Raw genomic sequence first — 22,667 nt, 5'->3', positions numbered from 1 at the left:
TGTCTCCTGCTTGCTCCAGTCCTCGACCCCAACTTGTCTTACGGATACCCTCTGTCTGCTTCTGTGTTTGATCTCGGCTTTACACCTGACTTTGTCTGTTCTGTTATTCACCTGGCTCCTGATCCTGGCTTGTACTGACTATCCTCCTGACACTGATTCTGCAGACCTGCCACACCTCACAGGCGCCATCTGACTGCAGCCTCTGCTCAATACATCTGCAGTATCCCTGAATCCTTCTGCAAGCAACTCCGCAGGCAACCTGTGCTACTTTGTGCCTGACTCCTCCTGTCCCACCTCGAGGGGAGTCTGGAACTTAGCTGCAAGGGAAGCCCTCTTTCCATTGGCCTCCAGCAACCAGTGCGTGATAGTATCAAACAGCCACTATGTCTGAGGCCGAGAGAAGTGCTTCCGCTCTAGAAGCTTTATGTCAACAGATGACTGCCCTGACACAAGAAGTCACGAATTTGCAAGATGGCTACTTCCAGCTTGAGGGGCATCCATACCCTCACTGCTTTGATGACTTCTGCTGAGCCAAATCTAGCCACAAGCTCCTCCCCTTCGAAAGTACTTTCCAGTTCAGCGACTGCAGCTCCACCTACTGTGGTACTGCCTCCTCCGGAATTCAGAGTTCCCACTCCTGATCGCTTTTCTGGGGACAGACGGTGGTTCAGGGCCTTCAAGAATGCCTGCAAACTTTACTTTGCCCTGCAACCCAGGACTTTTGCACTAGAGACAGTTAGAGTGGGGTTCATTGTTTCCCTCCTATCTGATGAACCACAATCCTGGGCTCGTAACCTGTTTGAATGGAAGGATGAGGTGTTAAACTCTATTATCACATTCTTTGGAGCCATGGAGGCATTATATGATGATCTGACACTGCTGAATTCTCTTGTGCAGGGTAGACGACCGGTGGAAGATTACATCGAAGAGTTCCTTAGATGGGCAGCTGATACTGGTTGGAATGAGATGGCTTTAAGATACCAATTCCGTCTAGGCCTATCTGAGACCCTTAAGTATGAGTTGGCCGGGTCTGAGGCTATTGCTACACTCGAGGCTCTTATCCAAGTTTCTATCCAGTTGGATAGGCGCCTGCAGGAGCAACATTCTGAGCGTTCCCAGAACTTTTGGCCAACTTGGGTACTACCCAAAGTCCCAGCTCCAACATTCCCTGTCTCTAGTCCTCTGACCTCTACCACCTCTGATGTAGAACCTATGCAGATAGGTCTTCCCCGACCCACCTTGACCCCAGAAGAAAGAGAAGTGGAGTGTAGAGTGGAGCTACAGATCACTTCTATGTAACTGTCCCATTCGGCCAAGTAAGCCCAGGCACCCATACCCTTCATACCTCCAGCTTTCCGGGACTGTGTCTACTCATATCATTCTTCCCATCTCTTTGCAGGTGGTGGGAAGGGCGGTCAAACTGCGTGCAATCGCTGACTCAGGAGCTTGCAGCTGCTTCCTAGATATCAATCTTGCCAAAGACTTACAGATTCCCCTCCATCTCAAAGACAAAGACTGGACCTACACCTTGCTCCACCTAGCTCAGGGCCCGTTACAAAAGAGACTTTCCCTATTCTCGCAACCACAGACACAGGTCATCAGGAGCTCCTCTGTTTCGATGTAATCAGATCTCCCATATTCCCAGCCATCTTCGGAATACCTTGGCTGCAGGCCCACAACCCAGTGATCGACTGGTCCAAAGGGGAGGTCATCTTCTCATCCAGCTACTGTCACCAAAATTGTGGCATTCCCACTCAAGTCAACTCTCCTGTGTGCCTAACCATCCAACCCTCAACATTTCGAGTACCTCGTGATGCCCTTTGGGCTATGCAATGCTCCTGCAATGTTCCAACATTTTGTGAACGATATCTTCTGAGTGTACCTTGACCTGTTTTTGATCGTCTACCTGGACGATACCTTGATCTTCTCAGCCTCACTTGAACTCCACCCGGGCCATGTCAAGAAAGTACTGAATACTCTGCAAAGTCACGGCTTGTATACCAAAGCAGAAAAGCGCGAGTTTGAGAATAAGTCCATCCAATTCTTGGGATTCATAATCTCCACTGAGGGGAGTTCCATGTATCCTCAGAAGGTCTCAGCAATGCTAGAATGGCCCACACCCTCCGACAGAAAGGGAGTCCAAAGATTTATTGGCTCCGCCAACTTTTACCGGAGGTTTATCGAAGGCTTTTCGACTATCATCTCGCCAATCACTCAGCTCACCTGCCTTCATACTCAGCAGATGAGCCTTATTTTTCTCAAGGTTTAACTTTCACTTGACATACAGACCTGGATTCAAGAACGGGAAGGCAGATGCATTATCCCTGATGTTCCCTAAATCTACTGAACCTGCTTCCCCGAGCACCTTTCTTTCGGCCCAGAATTTTTTTTGTTATTTCTGCCCAGCTTGAAATCGTTTATCGAACGAGCTTCTGCATCATACCTCAACGTCCTACCTCTGAGAGCGCTATGCATCCTTGTGGCTACTTTTCAAAGAAATTGTCACCTGCAGAGTGCAATTATGAGATTGGTGACAGAGAGCTGTTAGCGATCATTTTAGCCCTGAAAGAATGGAGACATCTCCTCAAAAGGTACCACTGTGCCGGTTCTCATTCTTACTGACCATAAGAATCTCACATTTTTGTCTGAGGCTAAACGCCTCTCTCCCAGAAGGGTGCGATGGGCTCTTTTCTTGTCTAGTTTCAATTACATTGTCTCATTCTTACCTGATACTAAGAATGTAAGGGCTGACGCTTTGTCACAATTTTTGTGACAATTTTCCTCCACTTCCAAGATGGAGTCGGTTCCGGTTCCTGTGATTCCTCCTGATCGTATTCTGGCTACGGTTCGCACCAGTCTCACTTCTCTTTTGGGTGACAAAATTCTTGCTGCTCAGGTTCATGCTCCTCCTGAGAAACCTTGTGACTGCTGCTTTGTCCCAGAGAGTCTCCATACTGCCGTGCTCCAGACTTACCATTCTCCCAAGGCTACTGGCCACCCTAGGAAGAATCAACTCTTTTGAGTCATTTCCCAACAATTCTGGTGGCCTAGTCTACGTGCTGATGTAACTGCCTTCGTAGCTGCCTGTTCCCTATGTGTTCATAGTAAGACTTCCACTGGGCCTCCTACAACCCATACCAAATGGAGTGAGGCCCTTGACCCACCTGTCTATGGATTTCATTGTGGAGTTACCCAACTCCCAGAGCAACACAGTTATCCTTATGGTGGTTGACTCATTGTATTCCACTTAAGAAGTTGCCCACTTCTAAAGGAACTGGCTTCCATTTTTGCTCGGGGGATCTTTCGCTTACTTGGGCTACCCAAGGTGATTGTCTTGAACAGGGGTAGTCAGTTTGTGTCCCGGGTTCTGGCTAGCCTTTTGTGCATAGTTGGGAATTCAGCTTGCTTTCTCCTCTGCGTATCACCCGCAGTCTAATGGGGCTGCAGAACGAGCCAATCAGTCCTTGGAGCAATTCCTACATTGCTATATTTCTGACCATCATAACAACTGGTCAGACCTCTTACTGTGGGCGGAGTTTGCTCACAATAGTGCCTTGAATTCTGCTTCCCGATTGTCCCTATTTATGGCGAACTATGGTTTCCAACCTTCCATGTTGTCTGACTCATTTGTTCCACAGAGTATTCCTGCATTAGAGGAGCATCTCTGTGGTCTTCGTTCCACTTGGGCACAAGTCCAGGAGGCTTTGCGACATGCTAATGATAGGTACAGACTCCATGCTGACCTTTGGTCTGCAACCGCTTTACCACCTCGGTGCCTCATCCTCACCCTGTACAGGTTGAGAACCATGAGGAGTATGAAGTACAGTCCATTGTTGACTCCCATAGGTTCGGTGGGCGCATACAGTACCTGGTGCGGTCCGGAGGAACGCTCGTGGGTCTCATCCTCGGGGATACAGTATCTCACAAAAGTGAGTGCAACCCTCACATTTTTGGAAATATTTTATTATATCTTTTCATGTGACAACACTAAAGAAGTGACACATTGCCACAATGTAAAGTAGTGAGTGTACAACTTGTATAACAGTGTAAATTTGCTGTTGTCTCAAAATAACTCAACACACAGCCATTAATGTCTAAACCGCTGGCAACAAAAGTGAGTACACCCCTAAGTTAAAGTGTCCAAAATGGGCCCAAAGTGTCAATATTTTGTGTGTTCACCATTATTTTGCAGCACTGCCTTAACCCTCCTGGGCATGGAGTTCTCCAGAGCTTCACAGGTTGCTACTGGAGTCCTTTTCCATTTCTTCCATGACGACATCACGAAGCTGGTGGATGTTAGAGACCTTGCGATCCTCCACCCTCCATTTGAGGATGCCCCACAGATGCTCAATAGGGTTTAGGTCTGCAGACATGCTTGGCCAGTCCATCACCTTTACTCTTAGCTTCTTTAGCAAGACAGTGGTCGTCTTTGAGGTGCCTTTGAGGTAGTTATGATGGAATACTGCCCTGTGGCCCAGTCTCCGAAGGGAGGGGATCATACTCTGCTTTAGTATTCCACAGTATACGTTGGCGTTCATGGTTCCCTTAATGAACTGTAGCTCCCCAGTCCCAGCAGCACTCATGCAGCCCCAGACCATGACACCCCCATCACCATGCTTGACTGTAGGCAAGACACACTTGTCTTTGTACTCCCTTCACCTGGTTATTGCCACACATACTTGACACTATCTAAACCAAATAGGGCGGCACAGTGGTGTAGTGGGTAGCACTCTCACCTAGCAGTAAGAAGGGTCGCTGGTTCGAATCCCAACCACGACACTACCTGCCTGGAGTTTTCATGTTCTCCCTGTGCCTGCGTGGGTTTCCTCCGGGTACTCCGGTTTCCTCCCACCCTCCAAAGACATGCTGGTAGGTTAATTGGATCCTCTCTAAATTGTCCCTAGTATGTATGAATGTTAGTTAGGGACCTTAGATTGTAAGCTCCTTGAGGGTAGGGACTGATGTGAATGTACAATGTATATGTAAAGAGCTGCGTAAATTGACGGCGCTATATAAGTACCTTAAATAAATAAACCAAATAAGTTTATTTTGGTCTCATCAGACCACAGGACATGGTTCCAATAATCCATGTCCTTAGTCTGCTTGTCTTCAGCAAACTGTTTGCGGGCTTTCTTGTGCGTCATCTTTAGAAGAGGCTTCCTTTTGGGATGACAGACATGCAGATCAATTTGATGTAGTGTGCGCCATATGGTCTGAGCACTGACAGGCCGACCCCCCACCCCTTCAACCTCTGCAGCAATGCTGGCAGCACTCATACGTCTATTTCCCACAGACAACCTCAGGATATGATGCTGAGCATGTGCACTCAACTTCTTTGGTCGACCATGGCGAGGCCTGTTCTGAGTGGAACCTGTTCTGTTAAACCTCTGTATGGTCTTGGCCACTGTGCTGCATCTCAGTTTCAGGGTCTTGGCAATCTTCTTATAGCCTAAGCCATCTTTATGTAGAGCAAAAATTATTTTTTTCAGATTCTCAGAGAGTTCTTTGCCATGAGGTGCCATGTTGAACTTCCAGTGACCAGTATGAGAGAGTGAGAGCGATAACACTAAATTTAACACACCTGCTCCCCATTTACACCTGAGACCTTGTAACAATAACGAGTCACATGACACCGGGGAGGGAAAATGGCTAATTGGATCCAATTTGGACATTTTCACTCAGGGGTGTTCTCACTTTTGTTGCCAGCCATTTAGACATTAATGGCTGTGTGTTGAGTTATTTTGAGGGGACAGCAAATTTACACTGTTATACAAGCTGTACACTCACTACTTTACATTGTAGCAAAGTGTTATTTCTTCAGTGTTATCACTTTTGTGAGATACTGTACATGCCCCTGTCCTCCTCCGTGATTTCCATAGATGTTTTCCCCTCTGGCCTGGTGGTCCTCCAAGCGGGAAGGGTCATTGAGGAGGGGGTACTACTGTCAGGGCTGGGCTCAGCACTTTCTTCTCTGAGCTGGCCTCTCAGCTGTCAGCTAATTGCCAGCTCCTATCTCGCCACAGTGACTCACCTGTTGATGATATCTTGCTCATCAGTGCTGCCTAAATAAGCCATCCAGCCCAGATGATCTCTGCCTTTTCCTTGGTCACATCTCCAGAGACACTCTCCTGTGTTCCTGTTAAAGACTTGCTTGGCTGTCATTCCTTCTGGCTCCAGATCCTGCTTGCTGTTTTACTATGCTCATCTCTGGCTCCCTGACGTTTTGGCTTGTCTGACTATACGTTCCGGTTCTTAAACTCTGGCTATGTTTTGACTACGTTTACTCTGTTTACCTTTTTTTATTATTATTAAACAAGTGAGATTTAACTGTACTTCTGTCTCAGCCTGATTCATAGTTTCTGACACTTTGCCTGATTCATACAAGAGTCTCCCGGTCTTTCACACCTCTCTCCTCAAGCCCGCCATTACGGATCCTTTCCCAGGTAGGGTGAACCACCTCCGCCATCAGTAACTGTTGAAGGGGAAACAGAATATGAGCTGGAATCTGTTCTAGATTGCACAAAGCGAGGTAGACAGATCTAATACTTGGTTAAATGGAAAGGGTATTCACCCGAAGAAAGCTCCTGGGAACCGGAAGCCAATGTACATGCCTCTGGACTCCTCAGAGAGTTTTGGCCAAATACGCAGAAAAAATTGCCCAAATGGCAGGAGGCTGCACATCAGGGGGGGCACTGACAGTGCAAGAGGAGGACTCTAGGACCCAGTGTCTGTCAGGGCAGGAGACGGGGTTTAGGACCTAGCGTCTCCACCAGCACATTATATGGGCCTTTATAAGGAAGCCAGCCCTTGGCTGAAGTGTTGTTTGATCATCAGCTTATTACCTGTGTTCCTGTGTTCCCTTGCTCCTGTGATCCTTAGTTATCGACCCAGTTTGTTCCTGACCTGTCTCCTGCTTGCTCCAGTCTTCAACCCCGTCTTGTTGCAAGCAACTCTGCAGGCGACCTGTGCTACTTTGTGCCTGACTCCTCCTGTCTCACCTCCAGGGGTGTCCGGAACTTAGCCGCAAGGGAAGCCCTCTCTCCATTGGCCTCCAGCACCAGGTACCTGATACAACATATCTCCCAACTGTCCCTCATTTGGAGGGATTGTCTCTCATTTCAAACAAAATACTTAATTTGTTCCTCTTTTTGGCCTAGAGGTATAGACCTTGTTAAACAATGTATAATTTAACTTCCAAACTGACTATACTATGCTAAACCTTTTCATCCATCCTCTAAATTCCTAAATCCCACTTTTTTGCATATTCATTCTTTACGGTGTGCAGGATTGAAGTCGAGGAAGGGGTATGTGTTCTTGCCTCCATAACGTGATCTTAAAGGTGTCCCTCTTTCCCATCCCAGAAAGTTTTTAGGTATGCAATAGATTCAGCTTGAGAAATCAATGACAAACACTCTCCTTAGATACTTTCCCTGGCTTAAGGAGGAGCTCCCATACTCTCTTTTTAATCATCCACATCAAACTGTTCCAATCTGATAGATGACACATCTTGAGTGACCAGACTCCTTCCCTCATGTCTCTTGTAGGGAATTCCAGATTTCCCCTGGCAATATAAGACAAAGCCTTGAAACCACTCTTCAACATAAAATGTTGCCTGAAACACTTCCAAATCTTTAGAGCAGGGATTTTTAACCTGGGGTCCATGGACCCCTTAGATGTCAGTAATGGTAGTAGAATATATAGTATTTACTACTAGTAGTAATGATAGTTAATAGTAGCAGAATTGAGCAGACAAATTGTTTGATTTGCACAAAATGATTGTATTTCATTTTGTATTTCAATTTTGTAAGTGACCATTACTTTTTGCATAAAAAGACATTTTTTTTTGTTAAGCTAGCTTACATTATTTAAACATTGTGTATGTAAAATATATATGAGGCGATCAAGTTTCCATAAAATAAAGTACATACAGTATATTGATTGCATGATGAACAGTCATTCCCGGAAATTCAAGCTTTTGAGCAACCCCCTATTTCCCCTTTGGGGGCCATTACAAATTTGTAATTTTCTCACTCAGTTGTTGGGAAGACACCATCCTCTATCTTCCCTGTTTGAGCACAATGTTTTACACGATGGGCCTTCTCCTATCCAATACTTAGCCTTTATAAATTGTACCTCTTCTATCACTTCATACTTTCATACGTTTTCGTGTGGCACAAGGACCTGGGGTTCACATTTTCGGAGCAAAAAAAAAGAACAGATACTGAGGCTTGAGCACACAGCATCCATTTCTAGAAAATTTCAGGAAAAAGGGTATAAGATCTTGACACATTCAACACAAGAGCAAGCACTCTGGGAAGATTTTGTGGAGGGTTGTCAGGACAACAACATGGAAGTTCCATGTTACATATTGTCTGATCTTGCCCAGTACTAAAAAGTTTAGTTCAGAAGATTTTCTAATAAACTCACTAAATATTCACTTCAGTGGATATAGTCTGCCTAGTTAAAATTAGTAATGAATAGTAAGGGTCATCCACACTTCTTTTCCTTAGGTGATAAATACTCCTTTAACAGGAGCAGCCTCTGTTTTACTTGTCCAAGAAGATCCTCTGCAGTAGGAACTGAGAGAGGTGTGAGAGTGGGATTGTCATGCCCAAGTTTCTCACATGGCCACTGGGGAATGTAGTATTAAATGGCCAATTCAGATTTTAAATGTGCATCTGTGGCTAGGTCATGGGTGCAGAAAAATGGAAGTGAAGGCTTTAAAATGTATGGAAGTAAGATAAGAGAACTTTAAATATTCTATCTACTAAAAAAATTGATGAACGATTACAATCCAAGGGAAGTTCTAGACAATAATAATAATTATTACAATGTGGTTAGGTCTACTTTAGGTAAAGAAAATAGTAAAGAAAATGAAATAAAAACTAAAGAGGGTCTGTAACATCATCAAATCACAAAGGGGAATTTGATGAGGCCCGGGACTCTCTCTCCTTATTGGCTGAGACAGCAGCGGGGTACCATTGGCTCCCGCTGATGTCAAAGTCTGTGAGCCAATGAGGAGAGAGATGCGGTGGGGCGACACACCAAGCAGCGGCTTGGCTCAGGGGCCCCCGTAGCAAGCAGCTTGTTGTGGGAGCACTTGGCAGGAGGGAGGGGCCAGAAGCACCGGCAAGGGGTCTGAGAAGAGGAGGATCGGAGCTGCTCTGTGCAAAACCATTACACAAAGCAGGTATGTATAATATGTATGTTTTTTTTTTGTTTTTTGTTTTTTAAATGGGACTTTAGTATCAGAGAAATATGTGAGCTCCCTATTGTGAGGAATCATTGGAGGACTCTTTTTCTATGCAACTGCCCATTTATCGGCAAGGCTTCCCTGGTGTCTAAAGGCATGATTTTTTTTCTTTTCTTGACTCTGTTTTCTTCCTTATCTACTTCATGATCTGTTTTTCAGATACTTGTTCTTCTGGATTGAGGTCCACCTGTCAAGACTAGCTCACTCTCTACTCATTTTCCCCCACCTCCTGTACAGGTAGGAGAAACCATTACCCAGGATGTTTGCACTTTTGTATCAGCGTGGTGAGCTGATGATATGCTTGTTATTGTAGCTTTGTGAGTGTTTTCAATCCCAATGTTCGGTTTTAATGAATGATATGTAGTGGAGAGCAATATGGTTTTCCATTTTGTTTTTCTGGTTATACACAGATGATCGAGCGTGTGGAAGTGGAATTACATGGTTCTTAGGCGTTCTCTGCAGGAGTATCCCAAAATCATCCCAAAAGACATCTTAACAGGTGAATTTGACTCTGTAATAGGGTCATTGCTGGGAGGTGAGCAGGCATTTTGTCTATCGGTGGTGGTCACTGAATACACTGGATCAGTTTGAACTATCAGGTGGAGTTACCACGTAGGAGGAATAGAAATTTACTGTGCGGATTTTCTAAGACACAGATGTACATGGACTTATGTTTTGAATTATCATCATAAATGTTTTGACTTTATCACGATTATTTTATTATTGCGCTGCACTTATATTGTGTTACTTATTTGTATTTTGGACATGTTCTAACTAGCGTTGGCGGCAATTACATCAGGCCAAATATATTGGCCATTAATTATTGATATTGAATATTCTTTCAGTATATTTTTTCACTTTATTTTAGACATATTTGCACTGATTATATATTTATTCACTATACTATACATCACCAAAAGAAAGCTCTATTTGTGTGAAAAAAAAATGATAAAGATTTCATATGGGTACAGCGTTGCACGACTGCGCAATTGTCATTTAAGGTGCAACAGCGCTGAAAGCTGAAACCTGGCCTGGACAGGAAGGGGGTGAAAGTGCCTTGTATTGAAGCGGTCAATGCACACAAAATACATGCTTGATGTTCAATACAATTTATTGGGAGCTGTAAAACTGTTATTTGATATTCATAATTTAATTTAAATTGCTCTTCTGGAACTGTTTTTATTTTGTCATGTGATTGGCACAGCACCAATCAGGGCTGGCCAGACATAGACTCATACTGTAGAGAGCATACACCAGCAGTAGAAGCCCCTCCCAAAGATCTTTCCTTGCAGATGCCAAAGAACAGGGAATGATCATGTGACCACACAACAGCTCTGCAGGAATAAGGTACTTAGAGGATTTTTAAAAATATATATAGTTTTATGATATACAGTATATGAGGAGCTTTAGTAGTCCATTAAAATAAAATATGGCAATTACCACTTCTTCTTTTAGTATCACTTCAATCACAAAAATGTGTCTATTTTCTGGGACAGAAAAATTAGGGAGCACTCATACTGCTCCACAGAACCATTGGACTTTTACAGGCAAAACATCATTTTATTATTCCATTAAAATAATAAAAAAAGAAAGAGAATGGACTTGAATATTGCAGAAAACTATAATATAAATACCTTAATGCATGTTTTTACCTTAATGCATAGAATGGCACATTGATATTTATTTTATATATATATATATATATATATATATATATATATATATATATATATATGTATATATATATATAAATGTGCCATTCTATGCATTAAGAGAAAAGCATTCTGCAGCAGCCCCCCAACTCTTACCTGAGCCCCATCTCGATTCAGCGATGTGCATGAGAGCAGTGGCTCTCCCAGGTCTCTCTCTTCTCATTGGCTCCCACAGCAGCAGGATCCATTAGCTCCTGCTGCTGTCAATCACAGCCAGTAAGCCAATGAGGAGAGAGTGGGTGGCGGGGCCGAGCCACACTTTGTGTGTGTATGGACAATGTCTATTTATAAGAGCGTGGCTCAGGAGCGAGCCTGCTCGAGTGCCCCCATAGCAAGAGGCTTTCTATTGGGGGGGCACTCGGCAGGGGGGAGGAGCCAGGACCACCAGCGGGGGACACAGCCAAGACCACCGGCAGGTGTGAGTAGGAGGTTAGGAGCCAGGACCACCGCCAGGGGTTAGCAGGGCTGGGACAAGGGGTGGGCAGGAGGGGAAGCTTCCCTGGGCACTGTGGTATCATGTGAGGTGAGGGGGTACCACAAGGAGATTGGGGGTTTTCTGTTCAGAACGGGGATTTGGGGAGTGACAGGGGGTAAGAATTGTTCTAGGAGAGCAAATGTGGGGAGGTGTGCTAGGAGTGGTGATTTGGAGGGATTTGTGTTGGGAGGGGGGATGGGAAAAGGGATTTGTGCTAGGGGGGGTTGGAGTTGTTTGTGCTTTAAATGTATTATGGTAGAGCGGAATTTTTTTTTGGGGGGGGGGTTGTGCTAGTAGGGATGATTGGAGGGCATTTGTGCTAGGAGGGTAAATTTGTATGTGTGTGTGTGTGTGGGGGGGGGGTAGGGGGTCTGGGCTGGGGGGGGAAATTTGTGGGAGGGGAGTGGATTTTTGCTAGGATGGGGTATTGGGTGAGGGAAATTTGTGCTGGAAGGGAGATTTGGGGTGGGGGTGGGGATTTATGCTTGGAGGGGATATTGAGGGGAAGAGGAAGAGGATTTGTGCTAAAAGGGGGAATATTTTTTGGGGGGGGTTTGTGCTGGGGCCAGATGGGGAGAGAGAGGATTTGAGCTGGGAGGGGGGATGGGGGGCAAAGATTTGTGCTGGGAAGGGGGATTTCAGAAGGAGGGCAGATTTTCACTGAGAAGAGGTGGAATTTATGCTTAGGGGGTGAGCATGCAGATTAGTGCTCGATTTTTTGGGGGGGGAGGATTTTCGCTGACACATAATGCTCATACATAAGGAGGGGGGGCGCAAATTGGCATGTTGCCCTGGGCTCTAGATGACCTTGTCCTGACACTGGGGGTTAGTATAGAATCACTTTGCCACTTGCCGACTGGCACACACTGATATACGTCGGCAGAGTGGTACCACTGCGCAAATGGGTGTACCTGTATGTCCCTCCATGAAAGAATGATAGGAGGCGCGTGTCCGCCGGGGGCTTGCGATTGTGGTGAGGAGAGGCAGAACGGGGAACTGCCTATTTAAACAAGGCATTTTCATGTTCTGCCTAGTGACATGGCAGGGATCCTCTGTTCCCAGTGACTGGGAACCTTGATCTCTGTCATGTTCCAGTAAGCCCACCCTCAAACAGTTAGAACACAACTAGGGAACACACTTAACCCCTTGATCACCCCCTAGTGTTAACCCCTTCCCTGCCAGTGTCATTTGTACATTGATCAGTGCATTTTTATAGCACTGATCAATGTAATAATGTCAAAAGTGTCATTTGGGGTCAGATTTGTGCACTGCAATGTCGCAGTCCTGCTAAAAATCAACAAAATATATGTGAAAAGTTGCTCTACAAGTGAATCAAAGTGAATTCAAGTACAAAACAGCAGCTAGCATCAACAACATGATAAGTTGCTTAAGAAGTATAAGAAATATAAAACGCAGCGCTTTGGGAACCCCATGCGGGTGGGCGTTCAACTAGTGAATCAAAAAATGATGAGAAAAGTGGTATGCAAATAAACACTGAGAGTAATATGTGCATAAATACTGACAAAAGGACTCATAGGTGTGTAACATAAACGAATGAAAAAATTGCATGTGCAAGTGATACACAAACTAAAAATAAGAATGATAATGAGTCTATGGTAAACAAAGAGCACATCTAAGAGCTCCTCTGTGTGTTGCTGTATAGTCTATTCAGAAAACATATTTTTGAAAGATGTTTCTTCCGATGTTGATAAATACGAGGAAGCAGACTTCCCCATGCAGTAATCACAGGTGTGTATATGGGACAACAGAGGGAATGGATACTCTTACCTCAAAGTGTGGACACACACGCCGTACGGCGGTGGGTCAAACAAGCATCAAATAGTGATCTCCAATAGACTCTCCAACCGGGACCTTTGTGGTACAATGGTGTGTACCTGTGTCCACATCAGACATGGATACCAAAAATATGTAGAAGAATATATATCGGCCTAAACTGATGAATAAATGTGTTTTTTCATTTATTTATTTTTTTGGATATGTATTATAGCAGAAAGTTAAAAAAAAATTTTTTTTTTTTTTCAAAGTTGTCAGTCTTTTTTTGTTTATAGCGCAAAAAATAAAAACTGCAGAGGTGATCAAATACCACCAAAGGAAAGCTCTATTTGTGGGGAAAAAAGGACGTCAATTTTGTTTGGGTACAGCATTGCACAACCGCGCAATTGTCAGTTAAAGTGACGCAGCGCTGTATCGCAAAAATTTTGGAATGCACTCAGGTAGGCACAAAAGATTGATACAGGATGCATGATGGTATTTGTAACAAAGCCAAAAAATTATGTGCTATCTGAAGAGCAGCGTGCAAAAATATTAAAAGATGTGTTTATAAAAGATGACTTCATGCTACTCTGGGCCTTAGAGACAGAGAAGGAGGATGATGAAGGCTCAGTTAGCCATTCCACCACCTCCTCGGTGAGCTGTGGCTGTAGAACATGCACACTGCCCACAAAGAAAGGAACATGTACCCTGCCTCTTGATGCCGTACCCTGGGCACTGCTTTAACCTGTGGATATAGATGCTGCCCACCTCCCATTAGCTGCATGGGAAGAACCCCTAACTCTCTCCTTAGGCCTCTCAGGCATGATATTAATGTAGACGTTATTCCCTACTTTTATTAACAGCTATGACAATAGATGTATGGGGGTGGTGTTGTGCTTTAGTGCAAAACACACTGTGGTTCTTTAGAGGGCTTATCTGGAAGATGATAGTGCTCCGGTGCAAAAAAAAAAAAGGCTTTTTTTTGTTATTTTAAAATATAAACATGGGAATAAAAAATGATTAACATAATGAAAAGCAAAAAGCAATATGGCAACAAAAGTTGTCACTGAAAAAAAAAAAAAAAAAGTAGTCCTAAAAAAGGGCTAAAATCTCAGTGAATATAGGTAAGCTCTTACCCCACTGAGCATTGAATATACTGTAGCGCTGTGTATACAATACTATATAGCTCTGTTGTAGCACACTGCACACTGTCCCTCTCTCTCAGTTAACTTAAACACACAGACAAAAAGCTGCTGAGAAAGCAGCCTTTTAAAGTCTCTGGGCTGGGATTTCTCCAAAAACTATCATTGGGCAAATTCTTGCACCTGGTCAGATGACATAACCAAGTCATGTGGTAGTTTTGGCCAATGATTTTTTTTTCGGAAAAGCATTTTGAGACGTTCTGCTGGGCAATTCCTGCCAAATGTCCCAAAGTTGATAAAGGAGAGAAGGCAGGACTTTAAATGAAGCGCGCAGTCGATAGTGAAGGGTCACAAAAGAGGGAGATATTATTGTATAAACATGATAAATATTCCATACAGATAGGTACATGGGTCACAAAAGTTCATCATTTATTACATATATTTATATTATATTGATATCACATTGCATGTACAAGGGTTAGTAGTTCATCTATAATAAATATATCTGTGTTACATTGGTACTGCACATTGTATATACAGAGGCTCTACGTGTTTCGTGGAGTATTCATATCCCCTCTTCAGGAGCGACAATGTGTATTAACTGAAAATAAAACATATAATACATTTTAGGGTCAAATGCTTGTAAAAAATCGGAAAAAATTATAAAAATGTGTATAACTTGGGAATAACCCCTAGCCATAAAAATACTCACAACTACCATGCAGTAAGAGCGCAATAGTGAGGGCTGGTGGCTCCCCATAGGGGCATCTTTTCCAGGGCTGTGCTGGCGACCGGCGCAAGTGGGACCCCCCACATGACAACACCGGGGGTGGACAAAATTCCAAAGGGTGTTGGTCCCTGATATGGATTGTGTGGGTGATTTGGAGACATCTTGAGGGGTATCTAGAAAAAATGTGAAAGTGAATGGGATGACGTGTAAAAAAAAAAAAAAAAAAAATTTAAATAAAATTGAAATATGTCTGATGTGAAGGCAGCATTTAGAGCCTGTGTCAGAAGTGGTAAACGTGAAAAGCAAAACCAATAAAATCCATTGTAATGTGTGATATACAAATCCAAAATGAAAATGGAGTCCAAAAAATGTTAGTGAGTGCATTGTCTAAAATGCCTTACCTAGTGCTGGGAGGTAAAAAATGGTGAAGTGCTGGGTCATGACAGTGTGTGAAGGGATGACCAACCCATGCACGCCAATCACCAGCAAACGCCACACAGGCGTGCAAAGGCGGGGGGGAAGCGCCTGTGGCCGAGAGATTAAATCTCGCGGTGTTTGGCGCCAATATCACCCCCATGTGCCGCTGATGGAAACCACCAGGCACGACGGTGCTCAGTAGAACGCCGCACGTGTGGCGTGTAAGATGATATGTTATGTTGATTGGGTAAAACAAGCATGAACCAACTTTGTAGATAAATAGTTGCTTAACGAAGTTGGGAATATATAAAGGAATTAAACTTAATAGAATACAATAGATAGTATATATGGACCCACTGCAATAAAATTGTACCGATTAATAGGGTCAGACCCGACTCTGCAAAATGCGCACCTCCATCCCTATTGCACTAGCAAGAATGGGGGGAAGTTGGGACTTTGTATGAGGCAGAGACTTGGCGGGGACTCGCGCCTCCATCTTGCATAGAGTCGGGTCTGACCCTATTATGTTTTACCCAATCAACATAACATATCATCTCCACGCCTGCTTTACCAGTGCTTTGTGGTCTGGATGCTTGAGCGTCAGCTCACTTCACTTCCGGGAGCTGCGATGCACACTGCAGGGTTTCCTCCCCTCCCCAGGTACCCATGGGAGGGTTGGGATGCCGCCGCACTATGCATCGACGTCACGCCTTACACGCCACGCATACGGCGTTCTACTGAGCGCCGTCATGCCTGGTGGTTTCCATCAGCGGCACATGGGGGTGATATTGGCGTCAAACACCGCAAGATTTAATCTCTCGGCCACAGGCGCCTCCCCCCGCCTTTACACACCTGCGTGGCATTTGCTGGTGATTGGCGTGCATGCCCTCATGTGTCCCATTCAGGGTCGGCTCATTGCATGGGTTGGTCATCCCTTCACACACTGTCGGCACCCAGCACTTTTTTACCTCCCAGCACTAGGTAAGGCATTTTAGACAATGCACTCACAAACATTTTTTGGACTCCATTTTCATTTTGGATTTGTATAACACACATTACAATGGATTTTATTGGTTTTGCTTTTCATGTTTACCACTTCTGACACAGGCTCTAAATGCTGCCTTCACATCAGACATACATTTTCACATTCACACACATTTCAATTTTATTTCAATTTTTTTTTTTTTTACACGTCATCCCATTCACTTTCACATTTTTTCTAGATACCCCTCAAGATGTCTCCAAATCACCCACACAATCCATATCAGGGACCAACACCCTTTGGAATTTTGTCCACCCCCGGTGTTGTCATGTGGGGGGGGTCCCACTTGCGCCAGTCGCTGGCGCAGCTCCTGGAAAAGATGCCCCTATGGGGAGTCACCAGCCCTCACTATTGCGCTCTTACTGCATGATAGTTGTGAGTATTTTTATGGCTAGGGGTTATTCCCAAGTTATATACATTTTTATAATCTTTTCCTATTTTTTACAAGCATTTGACCTTAAAATGTATTATATGTTTTATTTTCAGTTAATACACATTGTCGCTCCTGAAGAGTGGATATGAATACTCCACGAAACGCGTAAAGCCTCTGTATATACAATGTGCAGTACCAATGTAACACAGATATATTTATTATAGCTGAACTACTAACCCTTCTACATGCAATGTGGAATACTGATATAATATAAATATATGTAATAAACGATGAACTTTTGTGACCCATGTACCTATCTGTATGGAATATTTATCATGTTTATACAATAATATCTCCCTCTTTTGTGACCCTTCACTATCGACTGCGTGCTTCATTTAAAGTCCCGCCTTCTCTCCTTTATCGTATTGACAGGGATGGAGGCACGAGTCCCCGCCAAGTCTCTGCCTCATACAAAGTCCCAACTTTCCCCCATTCTTGCTAATGTCCCGAAAGTTTGGATTCAATCCAATCTCAGAAAGTTTGGCACGAATCTTGATTTGGGCTGAACCCTGAGCTCACCCGAAGTCACAATTTTGTCAGCTGAAGTCTCTTATGATTTACATTTTTTTACCATTTACCTGCGGTGTATAATGATGCTATATACTCAGACTTAAAGTGGTTGTAAACCCACAAAAATAAAAAATAAAAACCTGCAAGACAAAGGCATAATGAGCTAGTATGCATATCATATCAGCTCAATATGAAAAACTCACCTTAGATCGAAGCCCCCGCAGCGATCCCAGTACACAGCTCCGGCGGCAACATCGCTCCCGGAGTTACTTCCGAGTATCGCGGGCTTCAGCCCTGTGATTGGCCAGAGCCGCAATGGCATCACTCCCGCGCATTCATGCGGGAGCCGCCGGTCACGGCACACTAGCTGAAGCAACGGCACGAACGAGCCATTGCTTCAGTGCGCATGTGCCGATGACGTCAGCAAATACTAATACAGGGGATATCTCCTAAATCGTGCAGGTTTAGAAGATATCCGGGGTAGCTACAGGTAAGCCTTATCATAGGCTTACCTGTAGTAAAAAGTGGTTGTAAAGGGTTTACAACCACTTTAAAGAGTAACTCCATTTTTTTGAGTAAAAAAACTCTGGGTGGGCTATGTACATTGCGGATACATAGCTGTTTGTGTGCATGTGTGAAATGAATGTGAATTGCCTTGTCTCACCGTCAGTTCAAACTTATGCTCTTCAGAACTACTGCGGCAAAACAAACCATTGTGAAAGCTTGGAAATCTGATTCACTGTGTATTATTATTATTATTCATACACAGAGTTACCTAATCCATGATTCACGCAAAAACAGAAGCTATCTTTCTTGATAATGTATCCAAATTTAAAGCCCTCTGGAGCCCGTGGACTGAACACTTCTTACCACCAGGCTTTGATGACACATTATTACTGCCCTGAGGATATATGATAACTAATTATTTTACTCAAGTTCATATTTAATCAACTAAGACTAGTGACCCCTTCTGGAGACACTACCTAATCCTCACCCTCTCACCCCCCCTGCCTCTATACTCAGTTTTCTTCTCCTTTATTAATAGTTTATCCTATATAAGTAAGGATTACTTGGGTTAGTCAGGAACATTGCTTTTCTTTACAGATAATGCCAAGCCATATTGCAGGAACTTGGCCCTGGAAGAGCCTATTAACTTCTCCTAACTACCCTGTCTCATCTTCGACCTACTAATTCATAAAATATTGATCTTTCTCAAACTCTGACGTTATATTCTCAGTTATATTATCTTTCCTTCCTATCTTGATTCTCTACATTAGCCATTCTAATAGCTGAAATCATAGCTCCTATTATATATATTAAAAGAAATATTGCTTCGTAAGATGCTCCTTACTTTATCTCCTATCTCATACTTTTCACCAGAGAAGCTTTACTATTACTTTATATTCTTATTGTATTGTATTATTACGTATGATATAATTGTACAACCTTTGTTATATTTAGGAAAACATAATAAAGTATTTTAAAAGAAATGAATGTGAATGGGAGTGATCATAAAATTATCAATCAGCTGCTGCACCTGCAGGGCTCTAATGAGGAAAGTGTCAGGATCCTTCGGGAGTATTTCACCAAAAATCACATTTTTGTTGCAGGTGATGCCAAAAATCTGACTTGTGCAGACTTCTGGGAAAAGCAGTAAGCCGATCACACAAGCAGGAAAAGGAAAGGTACTTTTTAATAACTTTCAGTTACAAAATGATTTGTGCAACAATCGTACATGCTATATATTTTTTTTTTTAATCTGCTGGTGGGGGGTTTCCCACAAAGTGGAGTTACCTTATAATTAGGAACTTCAGTCCCCTTTCATTTGACTCTGCCCCCTCTCTGGCTATTTTTGTTATTCTGGCCCTCCACAGTAAATTGTCTGCACATGAACAGACACTGCAGACTGGGGATCCACGACAGCTCCTGTCTTTGCACATGTCTGGGTGACACCAAGCATGCACATAGGTGAGGGAATTCCACGCATAAACAGATGTGCTGCAGGTTTTAGCAAACAAAGAAGTGTGTGTGTGTGTGTGTGTGTGTGTGTGTGTGTGTGTGTGTGTGTGCGTGTGTGTGCATGCGCACTGGGCTATGAATGGACTGTGCAATCCATTCAGGACTCTGTTTCCCGTGGCCGTGACTCCCCTGCACATGCGAGGGAATGCAGTCATCGCGACTTGACCATTCATATGCCCGAAGCCCGCAATTCCGGAAGTAACACTGGTTAAAGATGGTAGCACTGGGACCTGTGACTGAAGGGCTTCATTTTTCAGGTAAGTTTGTCATAATGAGCTAGTGTGGGATGCATACTAGCAAATTTTGACTTAAACTTATGACTTAAATTGGGGGGCCCATTTTTTTTTTTTTATGCGGTTTACTACCGCTTTAATGATATTTTGAAAACAATTGTTTGAACTATCATACAGAAATATTTAAAATTGTATTTATATTTTTACAATATACGAGCAGAAGCTTATATCTAATCTATCAAGGTATTCAAGGTTGTAATTTTGAGTTCATGCTGAATGGTATACAGCTTAAAAGCAAGATTCTCCAGGCTTTTTCACCAAAGTTTAGGTATATATTCATGTATATGTAAAAATATATGCCATCCACCTTTGCCTCCCTTTTACCTATACTATTAACATTGCTATTTACTATAAGCAGGCCCATGTGGAAGAACCATGTAAATTGAGACGTAAGGTGGCAAAGGTTTAAGAAAGCTGGTGCTTGTTTTACTTTCTTTTCCTGTTTCCTATGTTGACCTTATTAACAAAAAGATATAAAAATATTTCATTGCATGTAGGATAGACTCCTTCAAAAAAGTATATTCATTTTGTCACTTTGGCAACTTCACCTTGGAAGCCATTGGAACATTGTCCAGCCCTGCCTGAACACACTAGGATGAATTTACTAAAGTCAAAAAGGCTATTCACTTTGCAAGGGAAAATACATTTTGCAAGGGAATTTGCCCCAGGACCTTAGTGAAAGAGGTTAGTGGGTATTTTTTTACATAGTGAAACTACGCCACCTTCACTAATCTCTGGGGCAACTTTTCTTGCAAAGTGCAGCTTCCCTGGCAAAGTGAACAACTGTTTGCCTTCATTAAATCAACCCCAAAGTGTATCAAAACCCAAAAACAAAAATATAACATATTGCAGCTTACCAGTCCTTAGATGTGGTGGTTGGCATTTAAAACAGCTTCCATATATGTATTTGAACTGTACATTTACCCATTGGCTTGGAATTAGCTTTAAACACATGTTTCATACTTCTTTTATAACAAATTCACTCCTGCCTTCCCTTTCAATTAATGAATATATTACGTTGCATTTACTCACCCTGTATTTCACACATACTTAGTGCATTAGCAACATTTTTACTCCTAAACACTGCCAAAGAGCTGGCTACTCCCCCTCCTTCTTCCACTATACCAGTCATCAGCAGACTTCAGCAGCCCATAGTTGCCTGGCATTGCTATTATCTTTGCTTCCAGAGAGAAGGAGGTTAATAAAATCTCCTTTTGCACTATAAAACCTTATTTAATCTCTTCTCCTCCACTTTTAATAGCTCATCAAAAATCTCTTTATTATAAGATTTTGTGTGGATTGATATAATAAAACTGTAGGTCTGTGGGCAGGGAAGATAATATCACTTATTTATTGTGAGGATCATAAATCAAAGTCAGCAGGATTCTCTTCTCTCTGACAGGCACCTTGGAGAGAGAGAAATCCTATTTGGGATTAATTTACTAGTGGCCATAATGTTTATGATTCACATGCATCCTGTGGACATAATAAGAGGCAGGATAATGATTTGAAATTGAGATTTTGTGGCATTAGAATTCAGTTTTGCTTTTTAATATATCGCAATCCCTTAAGTCTGCTCTTGACAACTTGTAAAGAAGGAGCTGATGAATCCGAAGAAATAATAAGAAAATGTAGGGGAACTGCAGAATGGTTGGAAAGGAGCCCTTATTCATTCCGTTTTTTTCAAGTGCCTATAGACAAGGGATCATTCTTACCTGATCTGCATTTGGTTTGGTCAGTTTAGGAAAGGATTGCATGTTTATAAGAACTCTTTGACCTTGTAAGGCCCCTAAAAATCATACTAAAGGGCATGATCCATGGGCTGGATTGAATGTCTTTGGCTGATTGATGTTTTTTTCCCTAGCAAGGGATGGATACCAAGGTAGTCTGCTTTCCTTTCCTTGACTAATTTGAGGGTTCCTATCTGTGTTAAATATCTTTTGGTGGTTAAATTCATATTATGGATTGGACAGTCTATTCAAAAATGTAGCATATATTAAAATTGAAATATACAGTATTTCACAAAAGTGAGTACACTCCTTACAGTTTTGTAAATATTTTATTATATATTTTCATGTGACAACACTGAAGAAATTACACTTTGCTACAATGTAAAGTAGGGAATGTCAAGCTTGTATAACAGTGTAAATTTGCTATCCCCTCAAAATAACTCAAAACATGGCCATTAATGTCTAAACCGCTGGTAATAAATATGAGTACACCCCTAAATCAAAATGTCCAAATGGGCCCAATTAGCCATTTTCCCTCCTCGGTGTTATGTGACTGGTTAGCGTTGCAAGGTCTCAGGTGTGAAGGGGGAGCAGGTGTGTTAAATTTGGTGTTATCGCTCTCACTCTCTCATACTGATCACTGGAAGTTCAACATGGCAACTCATGTCAAAGAACTCTCTGAAGATCTGAAAAAAAGAATTGTTGCTCTATATGAAGATGGCCTAGGCTATAAGAAGGTTGCCAAGACCCTGAAACTGAGCTGCACCACGGTGGCCAAGACCATACAACAGTTTAACAGGACAGGTTCCACTCAGAACAGACCTCGCCATGGTTGACCAAAGAAGTGAGTGCACATGCTCTGCATTATATCCAGAGGTTGTCTTTAGGAAATAAACGTATGAGTGCTGCCTGCATTGCTGCAGAGGTTGAAGGGGTCAGCCTGTCAGTGCTCAGACCATACGCCGCACACTGCATCAAATTGGTCTGCATGGCTGTTGTCCCAGAAGGAAGCCTCTTCTAAAGATGATGCATAAGAAAGCCTGCAAACAGTTTGATGAAGACAAGCAGACTAAGGACATGGATTACTGAAACCATGTCCTGTAGTCTGATGAGACCAAGATAAACTTGATTGGTTCAG

The sequence above is a fragment of the Aquarana catesbeiana genome, linkage group LG02 (assembly GCF_042186555.1).
Source record: "Aquarana catesbeiana isolate 2022-GZ linkage group LG02, ASM4218655v1, whole genome shotgun sequence".
NCBI lineage: Eukaryota > Metazoa > Chordata > Amphibia > Anura > Ranidae > Aquarana > Aquarana catesbeiana.
This window is presented reverse-complemented; position numbering follows the sequence as displayed.